The sequence below is a fragment of the Xenopus laevis genome, chromosome 5L (assembly GCF_017654675.1).
Source record: "Xenopus laevis strain J_2021 chromosome 5L, Xenopus_laevis_v10.1, whole genome shotgun sequence".
Lineage (NCBI taxonomy): Eukaryota > Metazoa > Chordata > Amphibia > Anura > Pipidae > Xenopus > Xenopus laevis.
The window spans coordinates 43,900,767-43,925,400 of NC_054379.1; the positions used below are offsets into that span (position 1 = coordinate 43,900,767).

General features: G+C 37.7%; 1 protein-coding gene across 16 annotated transcripts in view; it reads right to left on the bottom strand.

The window, feature by feature from the left end:
• LOC108716663 (adhesion G-protein coupled receptor G6) overlaps positions 1–24,634 on the bottom strand; it is a 107,640-nt gene that overhangs the window by 64,733 nt on the left and 18,273 nt on the right. The gene's annotated exons all lie outside the window — the stretch shown is intronic.

Genomic DNA, 24,634 nt, shown 5'->3' on the forward strand with positions numbered 1-24,634 from the left:
GCAGAAATCACACTACGTCACTCAGGTGATGTTTCTGGACACGGAATGTGAAAAAGCTCACACAGCTAGGTGGCACTTGGTTAAAGACTGGGCAAATAATGCCTGCAAGGTCAACGTATACACTACAGCCGTTGGATACGGAATATATTATTGCTGCTTGAAAAACGTCACTCGGGTGGTGTTTCTGGAGACGGTATTATTATTGATATTTAGACAGCTAGGTGGCAGTTGTTTGAAGAACAGATGCAGATGAGAGATCAGCAGCAGGACAGACAGCTGCCCACAGCAGCTACATACAGAGCACTGCAGTAGAAGGTAGATTACTAGCCAGCAAAGCTACCTAACCTAAAATGTCCCTCAAATCCCTGCAGAGTTCTGTCCCTACAATACAGAGCAGTATCAAGTAGATTACTAGCCAGCAAAGTTACTATCAACTGTCCCTCAAATCACTAACAGCTCTCTCCCTACACTAGCTCTTCCAAGCACACACAGGCAGAATGAAAAAACGCTGCAAGGCTTCAGTTTATATATGGAAGGGGAGTGGTCCAGGGGGTGTGGGGGTGGTCCAGGAGGGAGAGCTTCCTGATTGGCTGCCATGTATCTGCTGGTCTGGGGTGAGAGGGCAAAAATAAGCGCCAGCTAAGGCGAACCCAAATTGGCGAACGTCGCGCGACGTTCGCGAACATTCGCCGAACGCGAATAGTCGATGTTCGCGCGAATTAGTTCGCGGGCGAACAGTCCGCGACATCCCTATTGACCACTAATGTGCCTATTGACGCAGGAGAACCCTGGATCTGCCAATGTGCAGATCCAACGACAATGTTTCGGGCGTCACAGGCCCTTTCTCAAGTGTCACTCACACACTTGACAAAGGGCCTGTGACGCCCGAAACATGTCGTGTGGATAGCAATAAAATTGCACATTGGCAGTTATCCTGCATATTGTCCTTTTGTCCTCCGCTTTGAATTTATACATTGGTACAAAAAGGTGCATGGACGGAGCACCTGTGGGACAGCTGGACTACCTATACTTCGCTTATACGTGTATAAATTACAGAATGAAAGAACCCTGGAGCTATCGCCAAATTCTGGCCAGGTTGTAGATCCAAAGGTTACCTTCACACCCTAGATCAATATGAGCATTGCACTTATGCCTAATTAATCATGTGCAAACCCCAAAATATAAAGCCAGACAGACTTGGAAAAATTTAGCATAACTGAGCCTGATCTTCGAACAAGTGAACCAGCAGTTGCATCTATTTTAGCAAATCGGATACAATTGCAATAGATGTAGCTCAGTTGTGCCAAGCCAATTGCCCTGTTGCACTCACAATGCTGCAAGAACAAGGTGCAAGGTGGATGGATTATGTCAAATTTATAACACATAATGGGCCAGCTTCAAAACAGTGATAAAAATGTTTATCTTGTGCAAAGTAATGGACGAGATTCAATTTAAAATGCAATTCAATTCAGAAAAACTTATCTCACTTTTTATCATTTGAAAACGTTTCTCAAATTGAATATCGCTCATGAGTTTTCACGTGATAAACCATGAGATAACTTTACCTTACTAAACACTTGTCTCACCAATGCATCTGTTTTAAAAAAAACCATTTGATTGCCCACTAGTTGGGGATACACAATCAACAGACCACCATATGTTGGGGAGCTGGAAGGTGAAATTTGGCAAAGCAGAAGGACTGCAGGTCTGACATCCCTGATTTATCATGGAACCAGGCCTCCTAAATAGCCTGGGGAAATGTGTGTTCATTTACTAAGTGCATTTTCCATCATAATACTACATGCCTGTGGCTGAAGGAAGAGAAGACTTGTGTGGGTGACAGAAGGAAACAAATATGAGACAATCCCCAGAACTGCTTTCAAATCTTAGTGAATACTTGGCTGTGTCCTAATTTCATTATAATAACAGCCACACAGCAGAAATATTTCAAAAATATTAATTGGAAAGTATTATTTGTTGGTTAAAGCTGCTTCTAATAAAGATATTTCTTCATATATATAAAAGTTGGGTAATATGGAGATCTGCAGATGTTGCTCTACTCCAACTAGCGGAACCCACCTCACCTCAAACTACGGGCCAGATTCAATTCAGTGAGAAAAAGGTTTGTCGCGTGAAAACTCATGGACAAGATTCAATTTCTGTTGAAATTCAATTCGGAAAAACTTTATCTCACGGTTTATCACGTGAAAACTCTATTGGGGAAAGTCTATGGGACAAATTTTGAACTGAATTTGAAGACGTTTTTTCACCTCGAATTGAATATTGTCACTGTTTTCACGTGATAAATTATGAGATAACTTTTTCTCTCTGAATTGAATCTGGCCCTATACAGTATGTCTCATTTCCTGCAAGTGGGTTTGGCAACTGTGACTTTTATGTCTTACTCTCTGTTTCACTTTTTTGGTTAAACATTTCATTATTGCACCCATGAGGCTAATTAGTAAGTTAAGACCAAAGCCCCACAGAAATACATTTCTAGAAGCTGGAACGGCAAATTAATACAAAAGACAGTGCTGAGAATGTGATTTAGGTTTCTAAACTTTCATTAAAGATATTGCTCACTGACTCAAGAGTATACAGTATATACATTCTCAAATATCCTATGTAATCTAATTTCCATGGCTGTCTTGTCAGGGAACTAAAACAGCAAGTAACACGTGGAGACAGAGTAATAATCAGACAAATATTGTTTCTGGCAAGCATAAAACGGCTTCCGTATGTTTAGAACATACAGTACCCTGTCTCCAGAGACAATATTAAACTTTTATTAATTTTAACTACTACCTCTAGGGGAAAAAACAGATTAACAATGACGATTTAAATCATGCCCAATTACATTTTAAAAACTGCCAAGGATACTACATTTATGGTTCACACCCCTGATAAATCATCAAGAATGCAATATACATTGGGAGTGCCAACCAACTTCAGGTATGTTCACTCTGTATAATTGTAAATGTAGGAAACCCAGTATTAATCAGGAATAATCAGTCCATTCTGAAGTGCAAAGACCTGCATCTATGGACAATGTTGAGTGTAAAATGGGGGAGGGGGGAATGTAGGATTCCATCTGTGTGTGTGTGTGTATATATATAATGTAGGATTCCATCTGTGTGTGTGTATGTATGTATGTATGTGTGTATATATATATATATATATATATATATATATATATATATATATATATATATATATATATATATATATATATATATATATACTGGTTCTTCTTGAAATTATACTAAATTTTAACCATGCAACTGGGTGATGTTCAGAAGCGGAGTGACACCCATTCCATGAAATATATATATATATATATTGTATTGTTCAACCTGTTTACAACATATCTGCTCCTAAAGGAACACTAAAACCCTAAAAACGAATATGGTTAGAAATGCAATATTGTATATATTGGTATGGGATCCATTATCTGGGACCCCGTTATCCAGAAAGCTCTGAATTATGGAATGGTCATCACCCATAGGTTCCATCTTATCCAAATAATCCACATATTTTAAAATGATTTCCTTTTCCTCAGTACCCCAGTACCTTGTACTTGATCCAAATTAAGATATAATTAATCCTTTTTGAAAGCAAAACCATCAGCCACATCTTTTGACAAGCTGGATGACCTGAAATATCTTTGAAATAAGATAGGCCAGCCGCCCAGCCTCCAATTCAGCAAAACTCTGGAATTATTGTTCTTTCTTATATGTTGACTCTGCCCTTTTATAGTACAGTTAGCATTCCAAGGCTAGAGGACACAAATAATGAGAACTGAAAGATTGTGCCCTGCTGTGGGCAGGTTGCTTGACCAAGATTCTCAATAGGGCTTTCTTTGTCCCCCTTCCCGTACTTTCATAAGCTTTGAGCAGCAGATTAATATGTGAAAGGACACAATGATTTCTTTCACTGCTCAGCTATTTTCATTTAGCAGAGCAAAGACACATTGAGTCATCATATGCAGATGTCAGAAGGGAAGAACTCTGGAATCACATCTGAGTTGGCAGTCACTGTTCATTTGGCTACAACACACATAAGCACTGTTATGGCTGTTAGATGTAATTACTGCTATATCTTTGCAGCTCATATAATTAAAATGTTTCTAGTGCAAACAGGAATGAGCATGTCTACTATCCGTCTTCCTAAACAAGTACTAAATATTACAATACATTTTTAAATATAGTATCACCCAAGGTGCTAAGACTATAGGCTACAAACTAATATTGTGACTTTGGACAACTTAATATTATGAGTTAGGTGGTTATAGAACACCTAATAAGCAGTTATACTGGCAGAGTGTGGTTATAATGCAGAACACAAACATCTAACTGTGGTTTATTAAGCTGGAGAAAACTTTGCTAGAATGCAAGCTCCTCAACAAAGAGACATGCCTAATAAAGCTAGCACCTCTTGTTAATCAATGAATTATTGTTTTGACCAGCACCCAGGCAGTTGGCAATTAGGGGTTGCGAGTGCACCATACTTGACTGAACTTATATATATATATAGTGTTCACTATTGAAGTCCAGATGTTTGCTTTTGTCTGATGACAAACAAAATACATTCTGCGTGTTATTTTGCTCCACAAATGGCTTGGAGTCTCATTTTGCTTTAATTGAGGTGGATATTATATTGAAAACAGCGAGACTGTAGGGCAAATTCATTAAAGGACGAATTTTCTCCAGCAAAAGCTCTGTCACACTTTACCGGCTGTAAATTCACTACGATAATTCACTAAAATGCGAAGTTGCGTCTCTGTAGCTGAACATTGGCGAAGTTTCGTTAGCGTTAATTCCTCAGTGCGAGCATTTCATAGTAAACTTTCACCCGCATTAAATTCTGCCTAGCGAAACTACGTTAGTACTCTTACGCTTAGTTTAATTTGAATAGGTACATATAGGTCGTATATATATCTTTATTACAGATGTTGGTGCCAATGCTTGAAGTGGCCAGTTACTATTACAAATGTCCAAGGAAGCAAAATAAAGACCACAGGGATCCTCTAATGCCCTAGACATAAGCCCACCCTAAAACAAATGTGGCATGCCCTCAAATGGTTGAAAATAAATGTTAACACAATCATCTTTAATAGTTAGGACTTTTGAAGACAATCCAGCTTTTTTTTAGAACTTTTATGACTTCAAGCATACAGGATATAATTTCACTGACATCAGATTGAGGAGGATGCAGCTTTATTTCATCAGTTTGCCAGGTCTAAGGTGAAACTCTGGTGAAAGAGGTAACATTGTGTAAAATGCACACTTTTGTGAATTTGCGGAGTAACGGTCATCTGAGTGAAAATTCACCTGGCGATAGGGTGCTTAACTGCGCTAGCGACAGTCTCTTTTGCTAGTGAATTGTCCTCTACGCCTATTAGTAAATTGGTGATGTCCCTACAGATGGTATTTCTGGCGAATTTTCACTAGCAACGGCCACCGCGCCCTTTAGTAAATCTGCCCTTTAGAGTTGCTACTTGGATAGTCCATCCAGTACTACAAGCTTTAGTAATGTCAGATAAAAGTACAAGTTGTTTCAAAACAGGACAAATTAGATTTATGTTAGCATATCACTTTATCACAATGTTGAGGTAAAATTTCGGCATTACATTTAAATGAACTATCTTTAAAGGAAACCTAATATGCAGTTGGGGAGATGTCAAAGAAGCGTATTTCTGCTGAGTGAGCACTGCTGAGACTTTGCTCCGAGAGTTGCTATAAATGTGTATTCTGTCATATAAACAGAGATGTTCCTGTGGAAGGAACCTAGTAGAAATTTATGTTTCTGAAGCTGGCAAATTGCACAAAGCTAGGCAGAAAGTCAGGTCCTCCTTAGCATCACCCTGGCATGTCTTCTATTTGTCAGTTTTATTACAGTTTAATGTTGATGGTGATGAGATACTGTTAGAAAGTACATACGTGCTTGAGTATTAAATATATAATATAGTAGCATGCTATTATTTTTCAAGCAGTACTTAAAAAATACACTTGGAGCCAGGTTGGGGCTGATTACTTGAAACCCTGCCAGTAAAACTCTTGGTGGAAATAAGCACATCAATTGGATAAACCTCTGACGACCCGGGAACACTGTTTGCCTAGGACAGAGTGCACTGCCAGAGATAAAGTTATGGATTTCCCTTATACACAGAGGGCAAGGTAACAACGCGGTTACACCCTCTGTAACACAGGATTATTATTATTGGCAGTTGAGTGGTTGCTTAAGGATCTCAAAAACATGATAAAATGATCTATTCTAGGTTTATATACGCAAGTAAATTTGGAAAGAAACATAGCTGGAATTAGGGTTAAAATACTAAACTCTTTGTACAGGTATGGGACCTGGGGTTTTCCGTATAATGGATCTTTCCGTAATTTGGATCTTCATTCCTTGAAGTCTACTAGAAAATCATGAAAACATTAAATAAACCCAATATGCTGGTTTTGCTTCCAATAAGGATAAGTTATATCTTAGTTGGGTTCAAGTACAAGATACTGTTTTATTATTACAGAGAGAAAAGAAAATCCATTTTAAAAAATGTAATTATTTAATTATAATGGAGTCTATGGGAGACAGCCTTTCTGTAATTCAGAGCTTTCTGGAAAATGGGTTTCTGGATAATGGATCCCATATTCAATGCATATGTGCTAAAGCACTAAGGGGCATCATATCTGCCCCTCAGTGCTCATTAAAGGGATACTGTCATGGGGAAAAAAAAAATTTCAAAATAAATCAGTCAATGGTGAAGAATTATGCACCGAAATCCATTTCTCAAAAGAGCAAACAGATTTTTTTTATATTCAATTTTGAAATCTGACATGGGGCTAGACATATTGTCATGTGACTTGTGCTCTGATAAACTTCAATCACTCTTTACTGCTGTACTGCAAGTTGGGGTGATATCACCCCCCTCCCTTTTCCCCCCTAGCAGCCAAACAAAAGAACAATGGGAAGGTAACCAGATAACAGCTCCCTAACACAAGATAACAGCTGCCTGGTAGATCTAACAACACTCAATAGGAAAAACCCATGTCCCACTGAGACACATTCAGTTACATTGAGAAGGAAAAACAGCAGCCTGCCAGAAACCATTTCTCTCCTAAAGTGCAGGCACAAGTCACATGACCAGGGGCAGCTGGGAATTTGACAAAATGTCTAGCCCCATGTCAGATTTCAAAATTGAATATAAAAAAATCTGTTTGCTCTTTTGAGAAATGGATTTCAGTGCAGAATTCTGCTGGAGCAGCACTATTAACTGATTCATTTTGAATTTTTTTTTTCCCATGACAGTATCCCTTTAAGTAATTACTTGGGTCTGGGGCATACCTGTGCCGTGCACCTTCTGCCTCCCCCATCCATCCTTCATGAATACACTGAAGCCAAAATGCAGACAGCACTGCATCAATGGCACAATTGTAGTTCTTAGCACACTGGAACTACAAAGACCTGTGCCCAAGGTGCAAAGTGTGGGGGAGGTTGCATGGTGGTTCGTATTGCATGGTGGTTGGTTGGTTTGCAGATCTATCTGGGGTCTAAGTAAATGTCTCCTATTAACTAATAGGTCTGTACCATAACTACTAGGGGTGCAGGGTGTGTGATTGCACCAAGACAGGCTGCTGGAAGATGTGTGCAAATGGAGGTTGAAAGTTGTCATATAGGCATGCCTCTGGAAGTTGGGGCATGTTGGGGACCTGTCCAGAGTGGGACTGTGAGACTCTACTCTACACCAATGCATTTAACTTACATTTATATTTTATCTGAAATACAATACTTCATTGTGACAATGTCAAGGCTTAGTAGTAAAGTAAAGAACGTTGGAGGCACCCACTAACAAACAAAATCCATAGGAGATGCCTACAATATGTGTAATATGTGAGGAAGCATGAAATGCATTAATGAGGTTTTTACTCTAACCCCTTCTAAAGAATAGTGTGCAAATAAACAGCACAAAAAAAGGCATCCTATGCTATTACATTATGTGGAAATTATATCATATCACAGCTATGAATTTGATCAATTAGAAACACGGCAAATTAAATGCTGTCTAAGGGCTCTTACACACGGACGTTTTGTTCTGCATTCCCTTGCGTTACACTTTCCTCCGTTCAGCCGCAGGGGAGTGCAAGAGTAGACGCAATCAATTGTGAAGGAGGCTGTACTCACACAGGCGCATGTAAGCGGCAAACGCAGGTGGGATGCAGCATGTTGCATTTCACCTGCGCTCGGCGCATACATGTGTCTGTGTGAGTACAGCCCCTTCACAATAATTGAGTGTGTCTACTTTTGCACTCCCCTGCGGGTGAACGGAAGAAGGCGTAACACATGGGAGCGCAGAAAAAAACGGCTGTGTGTAAGAGCCCTTACAATGCAATGAAATTGATGTTGCCCCTTGCATTGAAGTTAAAGCCACATGCTGCAGGAAGTTGTACTGCTGCAGACTCGGAAACTGCTGTGGGGCACAGGAGCGGAACGACCTCTGTGAGGCCAGTGGCTGGTAAGCAATTGTGAACAAAACAAAGATAATGCTTTGCGAGAGGGACCTATTAATAATAAATATAATGTATAGGGTGCAATATCTTCTCAGTCACACTCAGACAGGCCCTGACTGCAGCTGTCTGGGACACATGGGCTGCAAGTTCTCTAGAGCAGACAAATTATGTTCCTAACCTACAAACAGGAGTATACCCCTAACAGTCATTCATCGCTGTAAATAAGAGGTATAAAGTGGCGGAAAGTTATTTACTAATGGAAGGAAGAATTAGACAAGTTCAAAGCCAAGGAAAACATGTAGTAAGAGTAATAAGCTAGGGACATGCAGTCATGTGTTATACTAGTATGTGTCACACTAAATACACACACACATATATATATATATATATATACAGTATATAGGGGCAAGCTGTGTGTAAGCTTTATGCTTTCCTCACCAGCCATCGAACATTTTGTTACAGGTGCCGGCCACTGGCCCTACTAACTGTTGGGACAGAATTTGCCGTTTAGAAATGTGTAATAAGGAAATGTTCTGACTGGTATGTCCTTAGGAAATCAGAACATTCTTATTAAAAGAAATACTTAAGGGCAGTTTAGTTTGTACAAAATGTTCTCCCTTAAATGGTGTAATATATTTTGGTTGGGCCTACATAACCTCAGAAGATATTAATGAGCTAGCATCTACAAACAAAATATTGCCCTTCCTTTTAAAGGTCAATTAAAACCCTAATGAAGCTTTGGCTGCAGTTCTGATAACACAAGATCAGTTATACTTTTCTATTGCACACAAGATTTCTGCTGATCAAGTATAAGTCCTGCAACATCGTACTGACTTTTTCAATACAGGTACGCGACCACATCAAAGTATCAATGTGTTCTCACACAACAGGCCCCATACACACATATGTTGCCATAAGTTGACCCATGTATGGACACCTTTACTCATTTTTTGCCCATGATTCTGCCCATCTTATCTTTAAGTGGTTATTACACAATGACTACATTCACATTTAGTTCTTATTAGTAGATCAAGTAAAAAAAATGGTTCATTGAGAATTTCTTCCAAGTTACAACAAGCATAAAAATGCTAAATATTTAATGGTATGGCATGTATAGAATTCTGCAAAATACATATTAGGCACCATTACTTAGGGGGTTATTTATCAAAAGTTTTTTATACCTCGAATGAACTCACAACTCGAATGGTTTCTAATTTAAGAAAAAACTTGAATGGAAAAAACTCAAGTCAGCAAGTTCCGGCTTAACAACCCAAAAACTTGAATTAATCTAGTTTTCAGCAGGAAAAAAACTGGAATCTCGCTCAAATTGATCGAGTTTTTGGGCAAAATCTCTAAAAAAAACTTGAACATCATGAAGACAATTAACATCTTCAAATGGTTCAAAGGCCTCTGTCATTGACTCCTGTATGACCTCGACAGGTTTAAGATGGTGTATTTTTGTTGGTTTTTTAACCTAAAAATTTGATTTTTGACCAAAAAAATTTTCATGGAAAATAAAACTCAATCCTTAATAAATAACCCCCCTTAATCTCAGAGATTACAGTTTTGAATTAAATATGTCTCATGCAGGATGTCTGTTTGCACCCATACTTTGCAATATCTTACATACTTATGTAACAAATATGTCAAAAGAGTATCATTGTTAGTTTGTTACTCAACATTACAACAGTACATAGATATAAAGCTGAGTCATAGGAACGGAGTAATAGGAACGTTCGCTGTTTAACAGCAAATCCTTCCTGTTGGGTAGTACAGTGCAGGATGGCGGTTAAAATTGAGTTATTCAATATTACAAAAGGTGTTTACCGGTTCTGCAATGAGTAGCAAACCTTACAAACTAGTGCAAGCATTCATATTAATGGGGTTATGTAACAAAAAGCTCATAGTTTGCTAGAGGTCTCATCACCTAGAGCAGTACTGTCCAACTGGTGGCCCGCAGGCCGAAAGCCCCCCACTTTGAAAGTCCATTTGTGACTGCTTATCTTGTGTAAGCTTTAAAAGATATCTGTACTGAGTAAACTCTTGTATTGTTCACACCTGTAACCCCCCTGCATTGTAACACCTCTTCACGTCCCTAAAGATTTAGACTAAAAGTGCCCGCATTGTTCACCTGTTCACATCTCAATACAAACGTCTGGAGTGGCACCAGCATTGTGTCACTGTATGTAGTACAGTATGAACTGTTCATCTTAGAGTGGTCCTGATAGGTTTCCCTGCCCCCTGCTGTATTCTCTCATCCCTATGCTCCCTGTGTGTGCCATACTCTGCCTTCCCTATGCTCCCTGTGTGTGCCATACCCTGCCTGCCCTATGCTTCCTGTTTGTGCCATACTCTGCCTTCCCTATGCTCCCTGTGTGTGCCATACCCTGCCTCCCCTGTGCTCCCTGTGTGTGCCATACTTTGTCTGCTCTATGCTCCCTGTGTGTGCCATACTCTGCCTGCCCTATGCTCCCTGATAGGTTTCCCTGCCCCCTGCTGTATACTCTGCCTGCCCTATGCTCCCTGTGTGTGCCATACTCTGTCTGCCCTATGCTTCCTGTTTGTGCCATACTCTGCCTGCCCTATGCTCCCTGTGTATGTCATACTCTACATATACTCATGCAGGATGCATATGGATTTAAGTGTATGTTTTAATATGACTTACATTTTTCAAATGTGAGTGATGAGTGATATCCCTGCAGTGAGCACCAACCAGTTGGGTTTTCGGTGTGCTACCACCATTAATGTGGACATGGTCCTAAAATTTCATATGGTAACATGGGTGTGATCTAAAGTGTGTGTGGTCAACAGTGGCTTCCATTATCAACCTGGTAGCCCAGAAAAATTCTGGCCCTCTGTACCACAGAAGTAAGACAGCATTGACCTAGAGCAACTAATCAGCAGGTAGCAAAATACTTGTCACTTGTTTATTGTTTGGTATGTGCTCTGCACCAGAGCAAAGTGTGTGCCTTTTATTACAAATGGATGGAATATAATGAATGGTAAAAGAGCAAGCAAATGAAGCCATTGCAGTCTGTAAATAGGCTAAATAGAATGCTAATAATTCAAAAAACATAAAAAAAATTTAAAAGGTCAATTTATAAAATACAAAAAAGGTGAACTTCAAATCTAATCTATTTCAAAGATATTCTGTTATTTGATGCTCTGAGCTTTGTAAAGCTACAGCTAACTAAGTATTCATCCAGCTCCTCATGTAATCCAGCCTGCTCCAAAAACTGGATTTTAATGAAAGATTGGGAAGGAATACAAACAGGATGGAGGCATTATACATGAAGACTACATTTATCCATGTGTGCTTGAGTTATTATAAATAAAATTCAGAATATATTTATATTATCGTGTGTCCTAGAGCCATTATATGTGGAACTGGCCCTGGAATACAATTTAGTTATCTGTGTAGAAAATGTTTTTATTAGCCTCCTCAAAAATCCATGAGTCTAATCTAGACATTTGTACATATGCACTAAACTGGTTATAGGTTAGTTGTTACCCCACCTATTTAAACACAGGCCACAGAGAAAAAATACATTATAATTGTACCCACACCCCAGTGAACTGCAAATAAAGAATTGCAGTTTCCCATAGCTTGGGAAAAGGTAATTTTCCCTAAAAAAGTACTTATCAAATGCTTGTTTTTAAGTTTTTATTCAAAGTTTGATGCACGCAATGAAGTGTACAGCTTGTGAGAGCATTGTACTACAACAAATACAAATATTGAACCTTTATTCATCAGGTATTTACTTTAAAGGGACACTAAAACCAGAAATTTTAATTTTTTGTATATATTTATCATAACATTGTCTTTGCACGCTATTTATATTTTTGCCATAAAAGTATTTCCCCAATGCTTTTTAATATTACATATCTGATCCCCTCTGTTCCTCTTTGTCATATTTGTGCAGCAGTAGTTTTTAGTAACTCTAACTGACGGATTGAGAAGGGACAGTTAGGCTGGCAAAACAGTCAGGTTTAGGAACTTCAAGTAAAAATTACTTACAAAAGCAGACTTGCCTCTGTTATTTTACTTTACTTCCGGTGGAAGTACCCAAAAAAAGCTTACATAATACATAACATAATAACATAATAACATAACATAATAAATATGCCCTCAAGAGTTTGTGGGTTGTCTTTGATGTTTAAGGATTTTCAATATGTTGAAATGACTGTGAGGGCCATTCCAGAACCTTAAACTCGCTTTTTATCAAGTAGCTCATGGTGGCTGTTGAAGTGTGATTAAGAAATAAGATCATTGTCTTGTTGTAAGAGCCGGATAACAGTTTTAGCTTCAGCTTTCGGCTGACTGTTTCACTTTGATATTCGGAACTTGCTGATATGTAGTGGAATCCAATTTTCCTCTACCTGTAGAATGTTTCATGTGCCAAACTGTAACCCAGTCTAGTGAAATAATAAGGCTAGGGCCAGACGGGGCAGAAATCAGCCAGCTGAAATCCGCAGGCATATTTCAGCCCCCTAACCTCTAGCTAAATCCTCTTCTCTGTGTGCATCCGGAAGTTTTGTGTCGGCTTTGGAGCGAACACACTTGGCAATTTTCAGCGATGAAGAGCAAGGCTTTGCATTTTGAGCTGAAATCCATTGAGTGTGTTTGCTCCAGAGCCCTAGCCTAAAGCTTGACAAATACTATGCTAGTAGTTTTCTCAGCCAAAACATAGAAACCCCAGCACCAAAAAGTAATGTATACAGTATAAGTAGTATACTTGTAACCACACCTTTGAAGGTGTAGTCAGTTTGCTCTCCTGTAGGAATGGGCGAATCGGCGCCAAAAAAAACTGCACGTCAACAAAAATTTCGCTGCGCAACAACATTTTTTTGACACCCATAGACTTTAATGGGCATCGGCGACATTTCGCCGGCGGCAAATTTTTGGCGAAACGAAATGGGTCAAATTTGCCCGTACCTACTCTTCTGCTCTTTAATTGCATTTGTTGCATAATTCTTGTGCAATTAAGTAAAGATGCAGCCAGGGGCGATCCTGGCCCCTCCGCCACCTGAGGCAGCAGCAGTTGCAGCTGCCCTCCCTCCCCCGGAAATTTGCTCTTAAAGTACCAGGGGCATCATTTTTGCTGCCCCTGGTACCTAGTGGGGCTCTGCCACCTGAGACGACAGCCTCAACTCGCCTCATTGGTGAAGTACCCCTGGATGCAGCAATTGAAACAGGTTTGATGATTGCCTAGACACCTTAAAGATATTCTATTATTTGGCAACTAAACCTTTTTTAACAGAAAAAAAATAAATACATATGACATGAGATATATTATTTGGAATGCTTAAGACCTGGGTTTTCTAAATAAGAGGCCTTTCCGTGCCTTATAGGATAAGTCATCTGTAAAACTTTGAGGGAGTCATTTTTTAATGGACCCCTTATGGACACCAGTAGCTAAACTGGTCTCCCTGTTGTGGTACTGGGCAGAAAGAAAAACATTTGCAGTGTAAAGCCTCTCAAAAAATATTGTAGAGCATTTACTTCCCCTTTAACATAAAAAACATACTGTTTTACTAAATGGTAAAAAACAAATCAGTTTGAACGTGAATAATTGTTTGTTTAAACTTGACACTATAGGAAATTAAATTGCTGTGTTCCAGAGTTTTCATGATAAGTAGTTGCTGGAAAATATTTATTTCATAAAAGAAGGCATTTTAGTTTAAAAAAAGCTCCATAAAGTATATACACATCCCTAAACTAGAATGTGCAAGTAGAAACACTGTACAATTTGTAAGTAGGTTTCAATGTTTATTCATAAGTGAATTCTCTGATCATTTGGCTCCCCCACAAGAAGCACTTTAACATCAAGCCAGAAAAGTGTCAGTGCTGCTTAACCCAGACTTCCTTGCAATATGTCAGTTCAGTGGGACAAAACATCCTTTCTCACGCAATAAATGAGCATCCCAAACACAGCAAGCTTATCTTTTCTTCTTGTGTGTTAGGAATGTCAAGTGCCTGCCATTATTTCCTTTAAGGAATACAGCAGTTTTCGCCAGCTAAATGCTATTGTTGTCATGACATGACATAACTGCAAGTTCAGCTAGATTTTTATTTGTCCATAAAAATAAAGCAATAATATGTAAGATACTTTAGTGTATAAATCAAAAGAAGTCCTAAACATTCTATGCCTAGTTTGCATATTGCCAATGACTTTAGCCAGGGCAATGAACAAACTGGTTGAAGATGAGAGCAAATATTTGGCATATACAGCTTGACATCTGCCTGTGACAAAAAAAGATTAAAGGGGGTATTTATACTTATTGCAAGTTTAGTTGTGGCTGTGTAAATGTTGCCACAGTTGTTGTGAGATAAAATACATCCATTAAATCTACTTGTGTCCAAAGCAGCTCCTTGCATTTCTGTATAGTTGCATTTGGCTCCACTGCCTTCCCCCAACCTATGGTTTCCATCTGGTTGGTATTTGTAAATCACCAGCTAGGGCCGGGGCCAGAATTAGGAAATCACCTGCAATGTATTTGCCGGTATATTTGCAACATCTTGTAAATTCCTCCCTCTCCGCTGCCAGTAACCCCTTATGTGGACTGGACTGCCAACTTCTCTGCCCAGTGACATCATCAAGCCTGCCTCCACATGACATCACAACTCTGCCTCCACATGACATCACAACCCAATCCCAGACTTGAAGGCCAGTTTTAATAAAGGAAAAAGATGGCAACCCTACCCCGACCTCCTGTTACAAATTTTGCAAGTGAGCCTGACATAGCACACATCATTGCACACATCATTTTAATGCTAAGCCGTTACCTGTACACATTGCACTTGCGGTAATAAGATTACCCTGTAAGTGAATTACCCAATAGAACTTTACCCAATAGATCTGATGTAGGTCTGCCAATGAACCTCAGGATTATCTGTAGTTATGCTTATATAAGACACTGGGGATCACGGTTCAAGCAAACAACCAAATATTCTGAGACATTTGGATGAAATTCACACATGTAAAAGCTATTAAGATAAGTGCTAGCAGACATATAGGTATGCACTACTTACACCATGCAACACGCCCCTGTTCAGCCTAAAGATTAGCCCCTGCACCAGCCATAAAGATTAGCACTCCCATATTGCGCTACTGAAATGATATCTCAGGAATAAATGACTCACTTCATGCAACCTTGCAATTATATTTTTGCTATATATCTAGTTCTAGATCTAGTATGGACATGCTATAAAAACATAGGGGTTGCATAATAAAAAATGCAGCAAAGTTTAACCTAGTCAATAATCTGCTGTAATTAGACGTCTGATTTTATTATTCCATCTGTAGTAGAATAGTTAAAGCTAAGGACTGACTGGCTACTGGGAGTTACCAGACCAACAAAAACATACCCTGCACTAGCCTTTACCCGTATTTAAGTATTCCTTCTCCTTTAAGACAGCAAATTGTTTCTAAAAGAACGTCACAATAAAAACTGCTGATTTATTTATAGATAAATAGTAACATCAGGCTATTGAGTCTAACCTCATCCCAGAAAAGCTGCTCATGAGTAAGTGGCCATGCATGGTCAGATTTTGTCTGATTTTAGGATGATCCAATACAATCATCTACTTATCATTCCATTGATGGGGTGCAAACCTTTGTATCGTTCCAGCAAAATCGCCACAACAAACTTTTTAAAATATTTTCGCCGTGAAATTAGTCAGTGCATGGTACAGTCAGATAATCATCAATAAACAATTGTTCAATGCGCATGCCTTTTGTGAAAGTAAGCTAAGGAACAGATAGCCATTGCTCAATATATGTATAGCCTACACGACAAAGATACACCAAATGTCTCCTCACATCTCATTTACCATGAATGGGTGAATCATTTGGTCAAACCGATTGTATAGCCGATAGGATCGTTCACAGAGCCTGTGTACGGTTAGTTTAAGACCAACAGCACATTCGGCTGAATCTATTACAATGTACCTTCCATTGAGTAAAAATATTTTTAATATATACAAAATGTAATTTATAATAGGGGCAAATGCCCCTGCAAATAAACCTTCTTTTTAAAGGAGTTGTTCACCTTTAAGTCAACTTTTAGATATTCTGAATAATTTGCAGTTGGTTTTCATTTTTTATTATTAGCGGCTTTTGAGTTATTTAGCTTTTTATTAAGCAGCGCTCCAGTTTGCAGTTTCAGCAATCTGGTTGGTAGGGTCCAAATTACCCTAGCAACCATACCTTGATTTGAATAAGAGATTGGAATATGAATAGGAGAAAGATTAGATTAGAAAGCTGAGTAATAAAAAGCAGCAATAACAATAAATGTGTACCCTTACATAGCATATGTTTTTAGATGGGGTCAGTGAATCCCATTTGAAAGCGGACGGGATGGCAAATAATAATAGGTAAATAATGTATTCATATAACTATAAAAAAAACTTAACACCAATTGAAAAGTTGCTTAGAATTCTAAAACATACTAAAAGTTACCTTAAAGATGAACCACCCCTCTAATGCAGCAAAATTTACGTTTAAAGTTTAATGTTCATGTTTCTGGTGTTTCAGTCAGTGATCCAGGGGTAGATTCTGAAATGTTACAATTTGTTACATTAGTTCATACATTTCTCAGCAGCATCTGTGGGATATTATTGCACCAATTGTAACAGCTACCATTAATGAAACTCAGGGATTCTGCTCAGCAGGGACAAAGATAAGAAATGTATCGACTAATGTATCAATTTAGAACAGTTACAGGATCTGCGACCCGCCCTCCCAGAGCTGGTTTAGAAAGACATAAAAAGGTGAAAAATTTAACTTCGATATTACAAAAACAGACGAAAATAGAAAGTAAATGGAAAAAGTCTTTATTTCTGGTGATCTGAAACCAACTGAAGTGAAAAAAGTGTTTGAAGGTGAACAACTTCAGAGTTACTAAGCATCCCCTAACTTGTACAGTGACTATTGCACCGTAAGTGCCACAAATATGACAGATGTTTGGTACTTCTGCCATCCTATTATCCAGAATTTCAGGAGAAGACATCAATGGAGGAATTCAGAAAAGTGGAGTAAACATAATTGGAGGAAAAATATTATTGGAGTTAAACTGGAGTTAAAAGAAATTCACAATACTTTATTTCATAAATAAGGCAGTTTTGTACCTTTTGGAGTAAAATTGTCTTTGCATAATGTCACTCCAATGAATCTGGAGTATAACTTATACCTGTTTAAAGTTGGTGTAAGTTTTTTGGCATTATTAACTCCATTATGTGATAATAATGTCTACTTTTAACATTAAAAGAAATTGGGGGTAATTTGTAGTAAATTTAAAAAATGCTTTTTGGTTGTTTAATAATCTTCTGGCATAAACAAACATATTAATCAAATTTAACCCCAGATGTATTGGTACATATCTTCTCAACAGCTCTTTATAACGAAATCACTTAAATTATGTTGTAATCTAAGAGCTTCGGGGTAATTTGTTTCCTTTTCCAGCATATTTTCATCTTAGCACCTCATGCCCAAGCCTGTACATTTCAAAATAATTAAAATATGTTCTGAGTATGAATTTTTAAGAAAAGAGTACATGTTATTCAACAACATCACTCCATATTTAAATTAATGGCAATTGCTATAAAAGTCTGTCACTGGTTCCAATAATGAAGCGAAAAACATGTATAATCGCAATTATTAGCATTGTCAATGCACATTACTAAGTCACACAAATCATTCAACAGTTTCTAAGAAATAAAACCTACTGTATGCTATATATATCACATAGACTAAACATGCTGCTATTAGACTGCATAATGCTTACAGAGATTTAAGGGTGTAGGTCAACCATCAATTAATTTTGACGGGATTATTTAAAAAAAAGGTTCAAGTAGCAAATAGCAATCAATTGGTAGCATTTACTGGTCTAATGTTCAAATACATACATCGCATTGGCTGCTGTGGTTTACTGCAACCACTGTGCCTTTAATTACATAAGGGGGTATGTATGCAATGGAGTGGCCTAATTTTTGCAACTTTTCTGATCTTCATTTTATTTATGTTTTTAAGTTATTCTGAAAAAAAAAATACTGACCAACTGCTGCAGTCTGTAAGGCCTGTCTAAAGGGCCAAAATGCTGGAATATAGCCCCCAGCTCAAAGGGCAAATATATCAAATTGAAAAAATATATTCCAAGGCATTCTATAAAAGTTAAAAAATTAGTTTTTATTTAACATCAAGTATTAAAAAGTAGGCATACAGACCAATTGACGTTCCGCCTTACGCGTTTCGTACCCACCGGTACTTATTCATAGGCATTACTGTTGTTCCATTTGTTCCACCAAATGGAACAACAGTAATGCCTATGAATAAGTACCGATGGGTATAAAACGCGTAAGGCGGAACGTCAATTGGTCTGTATGCCTACTTTTTAATACTTGATGTTAAATAAAAACTAGTTTTTTTAACTTTTATAGAATGCCTTGGAATATATTTTTTCAATTTGATTCAAGTTATTCTGCTCATTTTTGCAAACGCTATTTGGTTGTCAGGGGTCGCTGATGCTGCTGACCAGAAAACTGATGTTCTGTAAGGCATTATTTTTAATGGCTTACTCTTTCTATAGATTCCCTCTTATATTCAACTTTCATTCAGACTTCCAAACCCATGCCTGGTTGCTAGGATAAGTGAGTCTCTAGCAATTAGATACAAAAAAATGAAAAACAATTGCATTGATCTTAAAATCATACCAAACATCCACCTTCAAACACTTTTTTCAGTTTGGTTGGTTTCAGGTAGTTCCCCAGAAATAACGAATTTTTCCAATTATTTTCTGTTTTCTATGTGTGAGTGTTTTTCTAATATTGAGATGTAAAGTTTTGTTTTTCACAGCTCTGGTAGTGAGGTCGCCGACGCTAGCTAAATTGATACATTAGTTGATACATTTCTTATCTTTGTCCCTGCTGAGCAGAATCTCTGACTTTCATTAAAGGGGTTGTTCACCTTCCAAACACTTTTTTCAGTTCAGTTGTTTTCAGATTATTTCCCAGAAATAAAGTATTTTTTCAATTACTTTCCATTATTTATCTTTTACTGTTTTTTTTTTCCAAAAATCTAAGTTTAAAGTTTAATATCCATGTTTCTGGTGTTTGAGTCTGGCAGCTCAGTAATTCAGGCGCAGACTCTGAATGGTTACAATTTTGCAACATTTAGTAAATACATTTCTCAGCAGCATCTCTGGAATTTTAGCAACTATTGTATCAATTCTAACAACTGCCTGTAATGAAACCCAGAGATTCTGCTCAGCAGGGACAAAGATAAGAAATGTATCAACTAAATGTATCAATATAGAACAGTTTAAAGGGTCGGCGACCCCCCCTTCCCAGAGCTGCTTTAGAAGGTGAAAAATTATACTTTACACTTTAATATTAGCAAAACGGTAACACATAGAAAATAAAAAGTAATTGGAAAAAGTCATTATTTCTGGTGATCTATCTGAAAACAACTAGGTGTTTGAAGGTGAACCAACCCTTTAAAGGCAGCTGTAAGGGCAGAGACACACATGAAGATTCTGGAGATTTAGTGACCCGGCGACAAATTGTCTCTTCTTTTGCTAAACATGACACGTTTAGGTGGATTTTAAACAGAATTTACTTTGTATAATAAATGGCTCAGAGTTTTCCCACAAATGAAAATAAGAAGAAATAATATGAAAGCATACATGCTGATCATAGAATCAAAAACAGGTGCACAGTCTCAGTCATCAAAGCTTAATTGAAAAAGAATGATGTTCTTTCTTCAACACTCTTCTTTGGAAACAGACACAGTTATGCAAAGCATCTTCTCAGAATAGAACACTTGGGGGGGGAAGGTTCACAAAAGTGGTGATACTGAGACAAAATAATGTGGAGATAGATTTCCTCCACTTCTGTAAATAAACAGACATCTGTCAGAAAATTGATCGGCCAGGTTAAAAAATCTTTATCGGTCCCAGTGCAATCTATCTATGTCTACAGGGACAAGCAGGCAGCTACCCTTTGTTTTCCTGAAATGGTATTTTTTGTTGATGGACAATTCGTACGATCGTTTCAAGATAATCGTGCTCTCACGATCGGATCTTTTAAAAATCTTTACATCTATAGCCAGCTTAAAACTGCTAAACTCTCTGTAGTTCTGGACATGTTATGAGGGCACAAACAATTTGGGACAAAAGTTGGGGAGGGACCTGTGTACTGCTAAAACTAAAAAATTGCCAGGAAGGCTTTACTTCTCTTTGAATAAAGATATATAAAATATGTGCTGCTAATACTGCCTCATGCAATAGGCAAAAACTAGCAACATTTTTAAAACAACTTGTTTTGCTCACCTATTTTATGTTGGTAAAGGGGTGAAGAGACTGGAGTACAGGGGGGAATGAGCCTCATTCCATTTTAAAAATGTCAGTGGAAAATGTTATTAAGGGCTGAACTCCACAGCGTGTTGAGGACCGGTTCGTTGCCAAGCAATGACACGCATGCGACGTGTCGGACATGCAGAATATAATGGGACTGATAGAGAAATCGTATGAACAAACCACATGTATCCAACTGTCGGATGAAGACGAGGGGTGCGGCATTCACATCCGACAGTCATATACATGTAGTTTGTACCTGCGATTTTTCAATCAGTCCCATTATATTCTTGACGTCCGACACGTTGCATGTGTGTCATCGCATGGCAACGAAACGGTCCTCAATGTGCTGTGGAGTTCAGCCCTTACAATCACTTTTTTCTTTTTAAAGACTTGTTCAAAAAAGTGTCTGTAAACTGCCTTTCACCAAAAATGTAAAAGTGGAGGTTGATTCAGTATTTTCATGGATTATTGTTTGTGAATATAGATATTGTATTAACACCTGTTTTAACATCTCTTTTATGCCAAAAAAATGCTTGCTCCACTTTTGTGAACCCCCATTAAAATTCAGCTGCATTTAAACGTCTGTAAGCCTGAAATATTTTAAGGCATAGACAATTGCAACGGCTGTTTCCCAGTACATTGTGGAAGCAAATTTTGTGTCCTTGTACAAGAAGGTGCATGGTTTAGTATACAAAATAATTAGAGTTAAAGTGGAAACCCATTAAATTTTTTTTTGCAGAAAATTTTATTCTAAGCAATTTTCCATTACACACATCTGGTGCAAGATGAAAGGACAACTCACATGGGCTCGACAGAGCTGTGTACTTAACGCCTGCCAAAGTATTAAGTTAAGTGAACCTATAGGTTGAGACCCAAAGCTGGGTCCCCATGTTGTTAAGTCATAATAAAGTTAAATGTTGATGACCTGAATAATGCACAAAGCAATGCCAATGTGCCACCAACTGACACCCTCTTGTACAGTTTGCAGATGCAAATTTCTGTAAACCAAAATAACTCAATCTATAAATTCAATTTAATAAAACAAAAATACATTTGAATGTTTCATTATTCTTAAACACATAAAATGGAATGTGTTGGTAGATTTTACATCACCAAAATAGTTTTTTAAAGAATGGGAAACTAAAACTAGGAGGACATCAATGACACAGGGCTTTATAAATCACTTGTTGCAAATATTTTACGTTTAGGGGTCATTTATCAAAGATTTTATCTCAACATTTTCTACTGCAAACTCTGATCAAATCTGCTCAGGTTTTTTATGCTTATGTATAATTTCATTATCCCAAAAATTTGCTTTGTGGAAAAAAATACGCTTTTTTCTGATTTTTCACCTGAAAACTCAGATTTCTTATGCTATTTTGCCCGAAAACTCCAAAAACAAACAAACCATTGAACTTGACAGGTCTGACATGCCAAATTTTCTGATTCGGACTTTTACATCCTCGGGTTTAATAAATTCTGAAAAATTTGTGAAAAAGTCAGATTTTATAAAAAATAATAATAATCATTTTTCAAGATTTTTGCATTCAGAGTTTAGTACATAACCCCCTAAAACTGAATGCAATTGATTCCTTGCAGGACTCCATAAACCAGAGGCCACTGTAGCATCAATAAAAGATCCAGTTCTATGGAACAAAGTGACTCCTTTCAGCAGCAGTTTAACCCTACAGAAATTGATTCATAAATAAATAAATTGGCCAAGAAGTTTATAACCATGTTCTACAATAGAATATTGTTTGCAGATCAAATGGTATCTCTAGCAGTGTATCCAATAAAGGAGGTTGACTAGCACAGCATCAGTAACATATTGAGGCTTTTCTGTGCTAGAGGACCAGCTACTGCAAATTGTATGAAAAACGCATTAAATGTTCCACCATGTCACCCTCTGTCTTTCAGCATAACATAATTCTGCATCAATCATTGGATTATTTGTCCTGAAAAAGGACTCACAACTCAACAGATGGGGAAAATGTCATTGATTCCCCAAGGGGTGGTGACCCTACATCTCCATTAAAATGTTGTGAAGAGTCATGTTTACTTAGCTGGGTGGTTTAACAAGCATATATGATAAAATATTGCACCTTATGAAACAATATTTCATGTATTTTATATTAACAGCCAACACAACAGCAACGCATCAGTAAAACTAAAGAGAGGATTAATTAAGCAGCAAAAAGAAATGTCATATTTTTGCCATATATAGAATTGAGAATAAAAGAAAATGTAATATGCATGTACTAATCCTAGAGTACCTCTCTGAATGCTAGGAGAGGTCCCCACCTCTAAAGGACACCAGTCCAGGATTTCAGATTCCTGTGGTCACCAAGGAGTGTCTCACAAATTGGAACCCCCAAGTTTTGATCATTTGTTTTCCTTTAATAAGCAGTACCCACTAAATCTTCTTGGTGAGATAATTTTACATGATAAGAAAGTCGGCATTATGTTACAGAAACACTCTGCAATCTATCAATGGCTTTAATGTGGTGCCAGGCAAACAAAATGGGCCAGATTCAATTCAGTGACAAAAGGATCTATCACGAGAAAACCGATGGAAGAGATTCAATTTGAGATGCAATTCAATTCAGAAAAACACATCTTACGGTTTTTTTTTTACATGAAAACTATACTATAACTATAAAAATTGGAACTTAGTTGGAAGAAAAGTTTTTTCTTCTCGAATTCAATCTTGTCCATGACCTTTCACGCGATAAACCATGAGATAACTTTTTCTCACTGAATTGAATCTGGCCCTATGCATGGTACAGAATAAAAGTTAACCCCATATATAATAAAAGGCACAAAGTTTGACCATGTGCAGTAACACATTGCAACAAATTAGATGTTTGCGTTTAAACAAGTAAACAGTAAATTTAACTCTTTGATTTGCTTCTAGAGGTGACAAGACCTTTAACAAACTTATCACCTTTTATTACCTGACCCCAACAAATGCCTGATCTTTCCCAGATGGGAAATACGTTAAACTGTTACACTCTTTACATGCTGTATTCACATAGGATGTTTGTAACTAGCCATCTTTTGTTTTTTTAATCTTTGATAAAAACCTGCTACACTATATACAGATTTGTATATTTCATGCTTAACTTCTGGAGAATCAGAACTTCTCCTTACAGCTGGGTCAATTGAAGATTGGCTGCAGGGCTACCGACATTACTGTTCCTTATTATATTAACCGAATGTCAAATGCCAAAAGTTAATTAAAATGTTGCTTGAAACAACAAGGAATAGGATGGAGCACATGATCCGCAGACTCTGCTGCAAAATACTCTATTTGGATCACATGGATCCTTTTTCACTTGTGTGCTCCATCCTCTTCCTTGTTGTTTCAAGCAATTACATTGGTCCGCTGGTGTGACTTAACAAGGAAAAAGAGCAGTAATACAGGTGAACAGCGTGCGAATAAAGTTTTCTATTAATTAGAAATTGAACCACCCCTTTAAACATGAACTACCCCCCTTTCCCTTATGAGCAGTCATAAAAGCATGCAAGTATTTTGTTGGTCAAGTTCTGATTTCAGAAAGGAAGTGATATTATTACATTTCACAAAACCCACACTATTCACTTATATTTAAAGCTAATTAAGTAACACAGCTGAAAATACAGAATACGTATGTTGCTGAGAATATTCACTGCACTCCTGTACTAGTCGAGGGTGGGTATATATGGTAAAGCAGAGGTTGGATACATTAAATAGCATTCTACAACTCTTTTTTGAGATTGTGGATTTTCCCCAT